Source organism: Cherax quadricarinatus, chromosome 30 (genome assembly GCF_038502225.1).
Source record: "Cherax quadricarinatus isolate ZL_2023a chromosome 30, ASM3850222v1, whole genome shotgun sequence".
NCBI lineage: Eukaryota > Metazoa > Arthropoda > Malacostraca > Decapoda > Parastacidae > Cherax > Cherax quadricarinatus.
This window is the reverse complement of record NC_091321.1, coordinates 31675742-31690812: the sequence shown is the minus strand read 5'-3', so window position 1 is coordinate 31690812 and position 15071 is coordinate 31675742. Positions and strand designations below refer to the sequence as shown.

General features: G+C 41.0%; 1 protein-coding gene across 2 annotated transcripts in view; it reads right to left on the bottom strand.

Moving 5' to 3' along the window:
• Positions 1-15071, bottom strand: part of LOC128692800 (prestin-like) — a 268729-nt gene that overhangs the window by 58859 nt on the left and 194799 nt on the right. The window lies entirely within an intron of this gene.

Sequence of the window (15071 nt, the reverse complement as noted above, 5' to 3'; positions counted from 1 at the left end):
GTCCTGATAATAGACTTCCCCAGGACCTTAAATACAATGGCCAAATAAAGATTCCCCAAGGATTTTATTAATCCTTGGGGAATCCTTTTATATTTTCTCTGCTTGTGCTACTAAGAATGTATTTTTAAAATTATTCGCTTTTTGTAGCAATTTTTGGAATCTCCGAAAGGATACCTTTAAATAGTTGGCAGATTCTTTTTTTTTCCTCTCAAAAATTTTGGTTTATAACTTGAGAATGCCTCATCTGATCGGCTTCAAACTTTAAACGTAGGTGTACCCTAACTAGGAAAAGATTGATCGAGCTATGAGCAGAAGATCTCTAGTCAATTTCAAGCAGAAGATTTTGAGTTTTGGTTTCTGTGTAATAGCTTGAGAAATTCTTTATTGATTAGTAACATACTTTTAACAAAGTCCATTTTTGAAAACAATTATTACTGTTTTTGAAGTGTGTAGCTACCAATTTACCATTTTTTAAATTATTTGGTAGTCTTTCTGAGATATAAAATAAGTATGCCCCTTAAGAGAAGCCTTGCATTGATTTTTGGGTTAAATTTTTTTACCAGTTTTATTAAACTCGTTGGTTTAAATGCGATAAAAAATGAAAAAATGCCTTTGAGGTGATCTGCTGCAAACCATAAAAACTGGTGTATCCCTCACTGAGAAAGATTTAATTGTTTCTGGGCTATTTAGACGCCAATTATCAATTTTGTTGAGGAAACTGAAGAAAACATTAAAACAAAATTTTGAAACCTCATCTGATCGGCTGCCAACCATCAAAAAAATAATTTAAAAGTACAACGTTTGATGAGCTTCAAACTTAATGTGCAGGTGAATTTTGTGATATTCTCTGTGCGATAACTAGTGAAAACTAAGGAAAATCATATGCTTTTAAACTTTGCAAGTGGCCACCGAATCTTAGCCGAAGGTTCACATTTGTTTTGGACTGCGAAAATTACAATTTGTCATTACTAACTTGCTTGAAATCATAAATGCTGATACGTATTTCATTGTATTAGATAATTATGCCGTACTCGCTATTGTTATATTTTGCATGCAATGAGGTAAGGGAGGCTATGCTATTGGAATAGTTTTCAGAGGTCATTGAGGTAGACAGGGGTCAGGCTTATGGCATACGAGGATACTTTTATCGGATCGTTGATTTAGAGGGGAATAGTTTAAACTTTAAGGGATACGGTGATACCTTTTTCGGATTGTACAGTGACCGAAATATATAATTAAAGAAAACATTTCACTAAAAAATAATTGAGAACCTATTAATGTTGACAAAAAATTGGTACTCACACTAGGCTATTAGTTCGCCAGGTTGACAACGTTCACTTATCGACTTGTCTTCATACTGAATATACATTTCATCTGAGGTCGAACCACGTAAACATTTATACTTTGTGGAAAATTAAATTTACTTGGATGAATCTCATAAGATACATACCAGTAAATAGTAACTAAGATAATTATTCTTTATCAAGGTTACAGAGACAAGTAGGAATTTTAGGACACCTAGGTCACAAAAAACGTCCTCCTTCGATACCTACTACTGTCATATCCACAAGTCACTCTGGACCTATATTAATTTTAAATGAAATATGCATCACCAGAAATTCTGGTAAAACATTAATATAAATATGTGGACTGTATATTAAAATTAATAAATGATTACATATACATATTTATGTAACAGAAGGAGAATTTATAATAATAAGACTCGCCAATTTGTCTGGAGATTACTTGGTGTATCATATACAAACCCCTGCCTAAATATGAAGAAAATACTGGCCAGAATTCCAACATGACTTAGCTGGGGTTCCTGGACTGTCCTGTCGACTCACCTAATGCTCACGTTAAGCAGGACTGCAAATCCAACAATTTCGGCTCCTATTTGAGAGGTTTTAAGCCCAATATAACCCCTTGAGCGACAAAAATTCTTCCGATTTTCACTAACGTTTGTCTCGGTCAATTCAAAACAATGGTGACTCTTCCCCCAGCGACCCTCACCCCTTCGCTGGTTCTTTATTTATTTACAAATTAATTTTTATTACCTACAGTATATTCCATCAATTTACATACAAAATACACTGTATTTTTGGAAAATATACAGTATTTTCTACAACTTTGTGTTTACAACACTGTACCGATGCAGGAGAGAAAGTGATGAGTTTGCACCTACAGATGAGTATATAGACTCCTCCGAAGACAAAAAACTCTCGCCATTTATCACAAACAAACATACATATAGTTATTACTGTAATTAATAAAGGGTGATGAACAAGGGATATTAACACAGGAGATAAGGGCCAAAATAGTGCAAAAAATAGTTCAAAATAGTTCTTTTATCATAAAAGAAGTAACATTGAAGAGCTAGGTGTTCTAATGCATTTTGGATATAAAGTCACCCAGATATGGACCTACGACATCAGTGACGTCCATCGTTTGTCGGCCATTTCCAAAAATCAATTGATTTGCCAAATCTTTGTCAAATATTGATATTTGTTTACAAATTTCCTACTTATTCCCATGTTTTAATGATTAAAGTATCTATCAAAGACGGAACCAGTTATGTATTGGACTTTTTTTATGTGATAATAATGTAGTTATGTATGGGACTTGTTTTACGTGATAATAATGTAGTTATATATGGGACTTGTTTTACGTGATAATAATGTAGTTATATATGGGACTTGTTTTACGTGATAATAATGTAGTTATATATGGGACTTGTTTTACGTGATAATAATGTAGTTATATATGGGACTTGTTTTACGTGATAATAATGTAGTTATATATGGGGACTTGTTTTACGTGATAATAATGTAGTTATATATGGGACCTTGTTTTACGTGATAATAATGTAGTTATATATGGGACTTGTTTTACGTGATAATAATGTAGTTATATATGGGACTTGTTTTTACGTGATAATAATGTAGTTATATATGGGACTTGTTTTACGTGATAATAATGTAGTTATATATGGGACTTGTTTTACGTGATAATAATGTAGTTATATATGGGACTTGTTTTACGTGATAATAATGTAGTTATATATGGGACTTGTTTTACGTGATAATAATGTAGTTATATATGGGACTTGTTTTACGTGATAATAATGTAGTTATATATGGGACTTGTTTTACGTGATAATAATGTAGTTATATATGGGACTTGTTTTACGTGATAATAATGTAGTTATATATGGGACTTGTTTTACGTGATAATAATGTAGTTATATATGGGACTTGTTTTACGTGATAATAACGTAGTTATAGCCAAAGATGAAAAATAATGTTATTCATTTACTGTCAGGAAGCACACACACACACACACACTCTCATACACTCTCAAACTCTTTTATACACCTTCACACCCACATTCTCTCACAAACACCCTCACACACGCTCACACTCACACTCTTTCACACACACTCTCTCTCTAACACATACAGAAACACACAAACAGGAGCTATGTCTCGACCCCTGCAACCAAAAATAGGTGAGTACACACACACACAAAAAAAAAACAAGAGCAAAGTGGAACTGGAGTGGGAGAAACGGCTAAGCAAGTTTTGCAACAGAATGGTGAAGATATCTACAGAGAGCAAGAAGTGGGAGTTACAAGCTATTGCTGCTGAGGCAAAAATGCAGAGCCTTCCAGATGAACTGGAAGTGCTGAAGTTAATATGGAGAACAGGACAGATAATAGCAAGGTGCTGGGTGCAATAACATCAGCAGGCAGTGAGGGGATTTAAGGAGGGGATGGAGAAGAGAGGTTCGTTGAGGAAATGATATAAGGTCACCGGAACGTCTGGGAGATGAAAAGGAAAACAACTAAAGAGACGCTTAAATCGAACTGTGAGGAAAAGTTTGTTAGATAAGAGTGGAAGTATGAATTAGTGGTGGTTGGTAGTACAACTGATTGAATCTTGTTTAGCAAGGGGTGCGTAGCATTACCTTTACCCCCTCCCCCCTTCTCCTTCCGATGGGCGTTAACGTGGGACTCTCCTGAGTACTGAGTTCCACTCTTATTTATCGTTACATTGTGTTGGGTTTTTAATTAATTTGACCAAACCCGATTTGACTTACGACTTATTTTTATATAATCTTTGTTCTCACCATTTCTTTTGAAGGCCTTCTGCCTATCTTGTGATTCTGGTTTGTGACTTTGTGTTTTTCTCTTTATGCAGGTGTATTCAAATTGGGTCACTCGACACTGGCGAGACAAGACAGGCAGCGGGATCTAAGTTATAGTTCTAAAACTCAACTTGTCTTACACAGAACTTTCCAGTGTGCCCTTTCATCATCTGTGGTCATTCACCGCCCTGATGCAAAAATCTGTTACTGTTACAGGCGGACCTTCATAACAGTCACGTCCATCGGTGACTACTGTGTCTCACACCAGCTTCTAGTTCAAAACCCCCGAATGAATCCTGAGCAACTTAGCACCAACATCGGCATCTCGGATTACCAAGTGTCTGCTGCATAGCTTTGGTTCACGAGAGTTATTTATATATTTTACTTTTCATTATTTGCTTCAGCTAGAAACATTTCATGTTTGATTGTTTTACATTTTATAAGTAAGTTTTGCTTATTATCAATAAAATTGTTTATATTATGCTGTCATAATTTATTCTATATTTTCTTTTCACGAGAAGGAATGGTCCTTTCAAATACTCTTTGAGGGGGTTTGAAAGAGTCATTATACCCAGAGACATGGAGGGAAACGAAATGGGAAGAGAGGAGTGAGAGGTCACTAATTATTCATGGGCGTCATGAGGCAGAAGGGAAAATTTATGATGAAAGAAGCCAAGGGGAAGTAAGAGATTGAGAGCATCATTGTGGTAATAGGAGAGGACATGAACCAACTGGCAAATATTCGGAGACTTGGATGATACTGAAGGGAAAAGAGCCACCAAGACAAATTATTTTTCAAGACAGAAATGGTAGAAAACAAGGCCTTGCAGCAGATACCACTGTTAATTAAAGTACCCCTGAATACCAGAAAGTGTACACTGACTGCGACAGAGCACAAAAAGAATGGGAAGAAGGTGCCAGAGGCAGGAAGGGGAGACAGGGCAGGCACCGACGGACAGGAAAGCACAACATCTTGAGGAGGCTGTGCCTTCCACTCACAGACTCACCTTAACTCTTACCACAACCACACCAACCAAACACAATAACCAGAGACAAACCACACTGCACACTCACAGTTTCCCTATCATCCCCCCAGCACTAATACCACACAGCAGCAGCTTACCATAATATCATTCCCTGCCTTCCACACCCTGAGTTTGCACCAACCCCTCACACCCTTAGAATCCAGTTCTGAAAAGGAAGCTGAAGGTATGATACACCACCGCGGATGGAATAACAAATAAGAGTGAGGACTGGCAGGAGAGAATCACTGAGGCACCCCTGGACATCATAGCACTCACGGAGACAAGATTCACATTGGTAATAACAGACGTGATCTTTCCTGAGGAAAGACAGGGGGAACAGAGGGTAAGGACGAGTTGGACTGCTCATCAAAAACCACTGGAGTTTTGAGGAGATGGGAGGACTAGTCAGAGGTGTAGCAGATGACTACATTGTAGGAACTCTTCAGAGGGGGTCCAAGAGCGATAAAAGCAGTGATATACAGTGCGCCACTGAACAGCAGAAGACTACGAAAAGAGAACGAGAGCAACAGAATGATGGTAACTACACACCCGAGGTGGCCAGACGGGCGCACATGGGATGGGTAAAGTTACTAATTATGGGGGATTTCAACTATAAAAAGATTGACTTGGAAAACGTGAAACTATATGGGGGGACCAGAGACGTGAAAGGCCAAGATACTACAGGTGGTGCTGGAAGCCTTCATGTACCAACACTGACACAACCACAGAGAGGAGACAATGTTCTAGGCACTAGACATTTACTGAAAAAATATGAGTGTAAGTCTTCTGATGCATGGACATCACCACGGTTCCTCAGGCTAGACTGAAGGATGGATCAGATTATAATTAGTTTCTAGGCTTCTGTATGGGCAATGTCCTGCCTAGAAATTCCTTCCGATCGTAAACACTTTATACTTATGTCCCTTGTAAGATCTTGCATTCTTACAATAGTCTGAAGAGTGATACTTTTCTAGGAACAAACTCAGGAGGTGAGGTTAAATTGAAGATATTGTGGAACTTCCTTAATACCTCTGTAATACTCTTTAATGGAAGTTGATTCTGGTGCCTCAATTTTGAGATCTCTACATTATATGGCAACTCCTCCAGTGACAGTAAGTATCTACCAAGAGTTTTAAATATTAAAGCATGAAGAAAGAACTTAAATCGTTTAAATCTCATAAAAGAACCGAAATTAACACTTAATTTGAAACAGTATTGTCTCAGTGAGGAGATAGGTTAGCTAAGGTTCGTCAGGAAACAGGACAAGTGTTTCCTGACGCTGGTCTTAGTCAGATGATGACCCGCTATTGGAGCGTTTGGTCATCTGACCGAGGCCTTCCGCTGGCTTACCGGTCCACCCCTTTAAAAATTATGGTCATATATGGCTAATGAGGAGATGTTTTCAATGGTCGTTGTGTCCTCTGTAAGTGACGCTTCTTATAAAAATTATATTTCTTCACTTTAGTTAATAACACTTTTCTACTAGTTTATTTAACTTTAACATTCTGAAAAACTGAACGTGTTTATTATAAAGAATTAAAGTGAGCGTCGATGGAAATCAAATTAGACCATTTTTAATTAACATATCCGGCCAATATTTCCTTCAAGTTTTTATTGTCAACTTGGAAATGCTTTCATGCGTAACTTTTTTAAAGGGATTGTTGTTTGTTACACTAGAGCTGTGCGGGAGGGAGGGAGGGAGGGGGGGAGGGACGGGCGGAGGGAGGGAGGGAGAGAGGGAGGGAGAGAGGGAGGGAGGGAGGGAGGGAGAGAGGGAGGGAGGGAGGGAAGGTGGTAGAGAGGGAAGGAGGGAGGGACGGAGGTAGAGAGGGACGAAGAAAGGGAGGGAGGGAGAGAGGGAGGGAGGTAGGGAGAGTCGGAGGGAGGGAGGGAGAGACGGAGGTAGGGAGGGACGGAGGGAGGGAGGGAGTGTGGGAGGGAGAGAGAGAGGGAGGGAGGGAGGGACGGAGGGAGGGAGGGACGGAGGGAGGGAGGGAGGGAGGGAGGGAGAGAGAGAGGGAGGGAGGGAGGGATGGAGGGAGGGAGGGACGGAGGGAGGGAGGGAGGGAGGGAGGGAGGGAAGGAGGGAGTGAGGGAGGTATGGAGGGAGAGAGAGAGGGAGGGAGGGAGGGACGGAGGGAGGGAGGGAGGGACGGAGGGAGGGAGGGAGAGAGGGAGGGAGAGAGAGAGGGAGGGAGGGAGGGACGGAGGGAGGGAGGGACGGAGGGAGGGAGGGAGGGAGAGAGGGAGGGAGGGAGGGACGGAGGGAGGGAGGGAGGTTGTGAGGTAGGGAAGTAGGGAGAGAGGGAGGTATGTAGGGAGGTAAGGAAGGGGTGGTGGCATTACTGAACAACGCAGAGTTTCCTCTCAACTGACTGCTATAATAATTGTACAGTTCCTGGTAGAGATTAGTCAAAAACTGTTAATAATTATGTTTATAAGGTGGAAATTACAACCTCCTGCCCTCCCATAATGCTGCAGTATGACCTACAACAATGCTGCAGTATGACCTACAACAATGCTGCAGTATGACCTACAACAATGCTGCAGTATGACCTACAACAATGCTGCAGTATGACCTACAACAATGCTGCAGTATGACCTACAACAATGCTGCAGTATGACCTACAACAATGCTGCAGTATGACCTACAACAATGCTGCAGTATGACCTACAACAATGCTGCAGTATGACCTACAACAATGCTGCAGTATGACCTACAACAATGCTGCAGTATGACTTACAACAATGCTGCAGTATGACCTACAACAATGCTGCAGTATGATCTACAACAATGCTGCAGTATGACCTACAAAAATGCTGCAGTATGACCTACAACAATGCTGCAGTATGACCTACAACAATGCTGCAGTATGACCTACAACAATGCTGCAGTATGACCTACAACAATGCTGCAGTATGACCTACAACAATGCTGCAGTATGACCTACAACAATGCTGCAGTATGACCTACAACAATGCTGCAGTATGACCTACAACAATGCTGCAGTATGACCTACAACAATGCTGCAGTATGACCTACAACAATGCTGCAGTATGACTTACAACAATGCTGCAGTATGACCTACAACAATGCTGCAGTATGATCTACAACAATGCTGCAGTATGACCTACAACAATGCTGCAGTATGACTTACAACAATGCTGCAGTATGATCTACAACAATGCTGCAGTATGATCTACAACAATGCTGCAGTATGACCTACAACAATGCTGCAGTATGACCTACAACAATGCTGCAGTATGACCTACAACAATGCTGCAGTATGACCTACAACAATGCTGCAGTATGACTTACAACAATGCTGCAGTATGACCTACAACAATGCTGCAGTATGATCTACAACAATGCTGCAGTATGACCTACAAAAATGCTGCAGTATGACCTACAACAATGCTGCAGTATGACCTACAACAATGCTGCAGTATGACCTACAACAATGCTGCAGTATGACCTACAACAATGCTGCAGTATGACCTACAACAATGCTGCAGTATGACCTACAACAATGCTGCAGTATGACCTACAACAATGCTGCAGTATGACCTACAACAATGCTGCAGTATGACCTACAACAATGCTGCAGTATGACCTACAACAATGCTGCAGTATGACTTACAACAATGCTGCAGTATGACCTACAACAATGCTGCAGTATGATCTACAACAATGCTGCAGTATGACCTACAACAATGCTGCAGTATGACTTACAACAATGCTGCAGTATGATCTACAACAATGCTGCAGTATGATCTACAACAATGCTGCAGTATGACCTACAAGAATGCCGCAGTATGACCTACAACAATGCTGCAGTATGACCTACAACAATGCTGCAGTACGCCTACAACAATGCTGCAGTATGACCTACAACAATGCTGCACTATGACCTACAACAATGCTGCAGTATGAGCTACAACAATGCTGCAGTATGACTTACAACAATGCTGCAGTATGATCTACAACAATGCTGCAGTATGATCTACAACAATGCTGAAGTATGACCTTCAAGAATGCTGCAGTATGACCTACAACAATGCTGCAGTATGACCTACAACAATGCTGCAGTACGCCTACAACAATGCTGCAGTATGACCTACAACAATGCTGCACTATGACCTACAACAATGCTGCAGTATGAGCTACAACAATGCTGCAGTATGGCCTACAACAATGCTGCAGTATGATCTACAACAATGCTGCAGTATGACCTACAACAATGCTGCAGTATGACCTACAACAATGCTGCAGTATGACCTACAACAATGCTGCAGTATGATCTACAACAATGCTGCAGTATGACCTACAACAATGCTGCAGTATGAGCTACAACAATGCTGCAGTATGACCTACAACAATGCTGCAGTATGACCTACAACAATGCTGAAGTATGACCTACAACAATGCTGTAGTATGCCTTACAATAATACTGCAGCATGACCTACAAGAATGCTGCAGTATAGCCTACAGCAATGCTTAAGTATGACTTACAACAATGCTGCAGTATGACCTACAACAATGCTGCAGTATGACCTACAACAATGCTGAAGTATGACCTACAACAATGTTGTAGTATGCCTTACAATAATACTGCAGCATGACCTACAAGAATGCTGCAGTATAACCTACAACAATGCTTAAGTATGACTTACAACAATGCTGCAGTATGACTTACAGCAATGCTGCAGTGTAACGTACAGTAATGCTTAAGTATGACTTAAACAATGCTGCAATATGACTTACAACAATGCTGCAATGTGACTTGCAATAATGCTGCAATATGACTTACAGCAATGCTGCAGTATGACCTACAACAATGCTGTAATATAACTTACAAAAATGCTGCAATATGACTTACAACAATGCTGCAATATGACTTACAACAATGCTGCAATATGACCTACAACAATGCTGCAATATGACTTACAACAATGCTGCAGTATGACTTACAACAATGCTGCAGTATGACCTACAACAATGCTGCAATATGACTTACAACAATGCTGCAATATGACTTACAATAATGCTGCAACATGACTTGCAACAATGCTGCAATGAGATTTACAACAATGCTGCAATATGACTTACAGCAATACTTCAATATGACTTACAACAATGCTGCAATATGACTTACAATAATGCTGCATAATGACTTACAACAATGCTGCAGTATGGTCTACAACAATGCTGCAGTATGGTCTACAACAATGCTGCAGTATGGTCTACAACAATGCTGCAGTATGGTCTACAACAATGCTGCAGTATGGTCTACAACAATGCTGCAGTATGGTCTACAACAATGCTGCAGTATGGTCTACAACAATGCTGCAGTATGGTCTACAACAATGCTGCAGTATGGTCTACAACAATGCTGCAGTATGGTCTACAACAATACTGCAGTATGGTCTACAACAATGCTGCAGTATGGTCTACAACAATACTGCAGCATGACCTACAAGAATGCTGCAGTATAACCTACAGCAATGCTTAAGTATGACTTACAACAATGCTGCAGTATGACCTACAACAATGCTGCAGTATGACCTACAACAATGCTGAAGTATGACCTACAACAATGTTGTAGTATGCCTTACAATAATACTGCAGCATGACCTACAAGAATGCTGCAGTATAACCTACAGCAATGCTTAAGTATGACTTACAACAATGCTGCAGTATGACTTACAGCAATGCTGCAGTGTAACGTACAGTAATGCTTAAGCATGACTTAAACAATGCTGCAATATGACTTACAACAATGCTGCAATGTGACTTGCAATAATGCTGCAATATGACTTACAGCAATGCTGCAGTATGACCTACAACAATGCTGTAATATAACTTACAAAAATGCTGCAATATGACTTACAACAATGCTGCAATATGACTTACAACAATGCTGCAATATGACCTACAACAATGCTGCAATATGACTTACAACAATGCTGCAGTATGACTTACAACAATGCTGCAGTATGACCTACAACAATGCTGCAATATGACTTACAACAATGCTGCAATATGACTTACAATAATGCTGCAACATGACTTGCAACAATGCTGCAATGAGATTTACAACAATGCTGCAATATGACTTACAGCAATACTTCAATATGACTTACAACAATGCTGCAATATGACTTACAATAATGCTGCTGCAGTATGGTCTACAACAATGCTGCAGTATGGTCTACAACAATGCTGCAGTATGGTCTACAACAATGCTGCAGTATGGTCTACAACAATGCTGCAGTATGGTCTACAACAATGCTGCAGTATGGTCTACAACAATGCTGCAGTATGGTCTACAACAATGCTGCAGTATGGTCTACAACAATGCTGCAGTATGGTCTACAACAATGCTGCAGTATGGTCTACAACAATGCTGCAGTATGGTCTACAACAATGCTGCAGTATGGTCTACAACAATGCTGCAGTATGGTCTACAACAATGCTGCAGTATGGTCTACAACAATGCTGCAGTATGGTCTACAACAATGCTGCAGTATGGTCTACAACAATACTGCAGTATGGCCTACAATATTACTGTAGTATTTTCTACAACAATGCTGCAGTTCCGTCTGCAACACTGCTACAGTATGGTGACTCGCGAAATCGTAATGACACGATTGCAAACAAACCATACCACGGGTGGGGATAGAACCCGCGATCCGAGAGTCTCAAAACTCCAGACCGTCGCGTTAGCCACTGGACCAGCTAGCCACAATAAGATTCTTATTGTGGCTAGCTGGTCCAGTGGATAGCGCGACGGTCTTGGGTTTTGAGACTCTGATCGCAGGTTCTAGCCCCGCCCGTGGTATGTTTTTTTTTTCTACAGTATGGTCTACAACAATGGCTTCTAGTGGGGAACTTCTGAGTTGTGATCCCTACAATAAGAAGTTGAACTGTTTATATAGACCATCTTTCACTAACAACAAAATAAATGAAAATGTAGTTCTTGTCCCTTCAAGGTCTATGTGAATAACCTCAGAAAAAACTCTTGTTTCACTACATTAACTGAATTAATTAAAAACTGGGCAGGAATCAAACTTGTGGCTTTGTCTCGCTTGTTTGGGTTACCCTAAGTAATCTACACATATGCTGCTATACATGATAATTTATGTAACTGGAGTTATGTGTACCTGTACATGAATAAACACACTTATTAATGTAGTGCTCTAGCAACAGACTACATTGGTCATAATAGAACGATGATAACCTGTAAGATTTAGATGATGTTTGTAAATAGTACTATATTCAATGCTGACAGTATTTTTAATAGCCGCCTTACCTCACCAGCAACATTACAAGCGAAGATCTCATTCCTGTCTCTAAAGTGCTTGTCTCAATATTCTCAAGGAAAACTTGGCTAAGTTGAGTGTTGAAGATGGTAGCACCTACACATATAACTTGAATAAAACAAGTTGTCACTCTCCTACAGTAACCAAAACAACCAACTGGTCGAGTGCTGGATTCACACTCACCAAGCCATGGGTTCCATTGCTCCCCAGTTTTCCGTCAATTTAATTATTGCCGTCGATTACGATTATTTTTTTTCTCAGGTAATTCGGGTGGTTGTTGATATGGTTTAGGTAATTACAGAATATGGAGCAGAATATGACCATCAGGGTATAAGTGCAGGTGGCAGCGAGGAGGGGAAGATCCTCTTAGTAAAAACTGAAAGGAAGACTATATTGCCTCAGTTTCCATGTATGTATGTGCATGTGTGTGTGTGTATACTCACTTATTTGTGGTTGCAGGGGTCGAGTCATAGCTCCTGGCCCCGCCTCTTCACTGATTGTTACTGGGTCCTCTCTCTCCCTGCTCCATGAGCTTTATCAAACCTCGTCTTAAAACTATGTATTGTTCCCGCCTCCACTACGTCACTTTCTAGGCTATTCCACGGCCTGACTACTCTATGACTGAAGGAATACTTCCTAACATCCCTTTGATTCATTCTGTGTCTCATCTCTGGAACTTCCTGTCTTTGTCCACCTTGTTTATTCCGTGCAGTATTTTATATGTCGTTATTATGTCTCCCCGGATCCTCCTGTCCTAAAGTGTCGTAAGGCCAATTTCTCTTAACCTTTCTTCGTAGGACAATCCCCTTAGCTCTAGGACAAGTCTTGTTGCTAACCTTTGCACTTTCTCTAATTTCTTGACGTGCTTGACCAGGTGTGGATTCCAAACTGGTGCTGCATACTCCAGTATGGGCGTGATGTAAATGGTGTACAGAGTCTTGAACGATCCCTTACTGAGATATCGGAACGCTATCCTTAGGTTTGCCAGACGCCCGTACGCTGCAGCAGTTATCTGATTGATGTGCGCCTCAGGAGATGTGCTCGGTGTTATACTCACGCCAAGGTCTTTTTTCTTGAGTGAGGTTTACAGTCTTTGGCCACCTAGACTATACTGTGTCTGCGGTCTTCTTTACCCTTCCCCGATCTTCATGACTTTGCATTTGGCAGGGTTAAATTCAAGGACCCAGTTGCTGGACCAGGCTTGTAGCCTGACCAGGTCGCTTTGTAGTCCTGCCTGATCATCGACGGATTTAATTCTCCTCATTAACTTCACATCATCTGCAAACAAGGACACTTCTGAGTCTATCCCTTCCATTATGTCATTCACATATACCAAAAACAGCACAGGTCCTAGGACTGACCCCTGTGGAACCCCGCTTATCACAGGCGCCCACTCTGACACCTCGTCACCTACCATGACTCGTTGTTGCCTCCCTGCCAGGTATTCTCTGATCCATTTTAGTGCCTTTCCTGTTATGTGTGCCTGATCCTCCAGCTTTTGCAGTAACCTTTAGTGAGGAACTGCGTCGAAAGCCTTCTTGAAGTCCATGAAAATGCAGTCTATCCACCCCTCTCTCTCTCTTGTCTTACTTTTGTCACCTTGTCATAAAACTCTAGTAGGTTTGTGACACAGGATTTCCCTCCCCTGAAACCGTGCTGGTTGTCGATTATACTCTTGTTTCTTTCCAGGTGCTCCACCACTCTCCTTCTGATGATCTTCTCCATGACTTTGCATACTATACACGTTAGTTACACAGGTCTGTAGTTTAATGCCTCTTGTCTGTCTCCTTTTTTAAAAATTGGGACTACATTTGCCATCTTCCATACCTCAGAGAGTTGCCCAGTTTCAATGGATGTGTTGACGATCTTTATTAGTGGCACATACAGCATCTCTGCTCCCTCTCTAAGGACCCACAGAGAGAGGTTGTCTGGTCCCACCGCCTTTGAGGTATCAAGTTCACACAGCAGCTTCTTCATCTCCTCCTCGGTTATGTACCTCATCCAGTACTTGTTGGTGTACCTCCCTGTTCTTATTTCCTGGAGTCCTACCAGTTTCCACTGCAAATACTTCTTTAAATCGCGTGTTGAGCTCCTCACATACCTCTTGTGTACTCCCTATCATCCTTCCTCAGTCTGATTACCTGATCCTTGACTGTTGTTTTCCTCCTGATGTGGCTATACAACAGATATGGGTCAGACTTGACTTTCGATGCTATGTCATTTTCGTATTGTCGCTGAGCCTCCCTTCTTATCTGTGCATATTCGTTTCTGGCTCTTCGGCTGATCTCTTTGTTTTCCTGGGTCCTTTGTTTTCTGTACCTTTTCCATTCTCTAGTACACCTAGTTTTTGCCTCCCTACGCCTTTGGGTGAACCAAGGACTCGTCGTGGTCTTCCCACTATTTCTGTTTCCCTTGGGAGCAAACCTCTCCTCTGCCTCCTTGCATTTTGTTGTCACAATAGTCCATCATTTCTTTTACTGATTCTACTGCCATTTCTCTCTCCCACTGACCATCTTGCAGGAAGTTCCTCATTTCTGTATAGTTCCCCTTTTTGTAGTTTGGTTTTCCCATCTTATTC